Below are 2,252 nucleotides of genomic sequence, written 5' to 3'. Positions count from 1 at the left end.
TTTTAAACCAGGGAGGACCGAAACATTAACAATCTACTTTACTACCCTGATATTGCTCATTACAAGGATTTGCAAAGCAAGGAGGCTCGAAATAGAAGTTCTACCTTTGTATCCTGAGGTTACACATTGAAAGGATTTTGTAATGAAAACCCGGGAGAGTCGAAACAAAGAAATTTTACGAGGATCAGGGAGGGTCAAAACACGAAAAGTCTACTTTACTACCCTAATATTTTTCATTACAAAGGCTTAAATTATGCGGGGAGACCCGAAACACGGAAAGTTTACTTTAGTTTTACCGAGATTGTACATAACGCTGACTTCGTAAACCAGGGAGGATTGAAACACGAAAAATCTACTTTAGTATCCTGAGATTGTACATTGCCAGGTTTTGTAAACCATGGAAGACCAAAGCATGGAAAGTCTACTTTGGTATCGTGAGATTGTACATTGCCATGTTTTGTAAACCAGGGAGGACTGAAGCATGGAAAGTCTACTTTAGTATCCTGAGATTGTACATTGCCAAGTTTTGTAAACCAGGGAGGACTGAAGCATGGAAAGTCTACTTTGGTATCGTGAGATTGTACATTGCCAAGTTTTGTAAACCATGGAGGACCAAAGCATGGAAAGTCTACTTTGGTATCGTGAGATTGTACATTGCCAAGTTTTGTAAACCAGGGAGGACCAAAGCATGGAAAGTCTACTTTAGTATCCTGAGATTGTACATCGCCAGGTTTTGTAAACCATGGAGGACCAAAGCATGGAAAGTCTACTTTGGTATCATGAGATTGTACATCGCCAGGTTTTGTAAACCAGGGAGGACCGAAGCATGGAAAGTCTACTTTAGTATCCTGAGATTGTACATTGCCAGGTTTTTTAAACCATGGAGGACCAAAGCATGGAAAGTCTACTTTGGTATCGTGAGATTGTACATCGCCAGGTTTTGTAAACCTGGGGGACCGAAGCATGGAAAGTCTACTTTGGTATCGTGAGATTGTAATCGCCAAGTTTTGTAAACCAGGGGGACCGAAGCATGGAAAGTCTACTTTGGTATCGTGAGATTGTACATCGCCAAGTTTTGTAAACCAGGGGGACCGAAGCATGGAAAGTCTACTTTGGTATCGTGAGATTGTACATTGCCAGGTTTTGTAAACCAGGGGGACCGAAGCATGGAAAGTCTACTTTGGTATCGTGAGATTGTACATTGCTAAGTTTTGTAAACCAGTGAGGACTGAAGCATGGAAAGTCTACATGTAGTATCATGAGATTGTACATTGCCAGGTTTTGTAAACCATGGAGGACCAAACACCTTTGTTCCATAACCATTAGGGTATAGGACATTTTTTGTTTTTGATATAGCCCCCGAATGAAATGTATTTAATTATGTTTGTACTCACTCAGGTAGCATTGTGTGTGAATTTTACATCCGAACTAGAGGCTATTTTTTTTTTATGGGCATTTTAGTGTCTAAAATGGCCCAAAATGAGGGTTTTTCAATATTGCCGTCCATTTCTAATTGTCACCCCCATAGGCTTTACATGTAAAATAAAAAGGCTCGTAAAAATTTAATAGCCTCTAGTTCGGATGTAAAATTCACACCAAATGCTTTTTGAGTGATTACAAAGATAATTAAATACTTTTCATTAGGGGGCTATGTGGAATTTTTTTTTATGTATTCCTTGTACAATGACATTTCACAATAAAATGTCCATTGGAAACAAAGGTGCAAAGCATGGAAAGTGTACTTTGGTATCGTGAGATTGTACTTCGCCAAGTTTTGTAAACCAGGGAGGACTGAAGCATGGAAAGTCTACTTTAGTATCCTGAGGTTGTACATTGCCAGGTTTTGTAAACCATGGAGGACCAAAGCATGGAAAGTCTACTTTGGTATCGTGAGATTGTACATCGCCAGGTTTTGTAAACCATGGAAAACCAAAGCATGGAAAGTCTACTTTGGTATCGTGAGATTGTACATTGCCAAGTTTTGTAAACCAGGGGGACCGAAGCATGGAAAGTCTACTTTAGTATCCTGAATTTGTTCATTGCCAAGGTTTTGTAAACCAAGGAGGACCTAAGCAAGGACAGTCTACTTTAGTATCCTGAGATGTACATCGCCAGGTTTTGTTGCCCAGGGAGGACCAAAGCATGGAAAGTCTACTTTAGTAATATTATGAGATTGTACATGTTTTTTAAGCCATTGAAGACCGAAGGAAGGAAATTCTAGTTTAGTATCGTGATATCATCTAAAGCGATAA

This window comes from Amphiura filiformis, chromosome 2, assembly GCF_039555335.1.
Source record: "Amphiura filiformis chromosome 2, Afil_fr2py, whole genome shotgun sequence".
In the NCBI taxonomy this organism is placed as follows: domain Eukaryota; kingdom Metazoa; phylum Echinodermata; class Ophiuroidea; order Amphilepidida; family Amphiuridae; genus Amphiura; species Amphiura filiformis.
Note: the sequence above shows the minus strand (reverse complement) of the source record.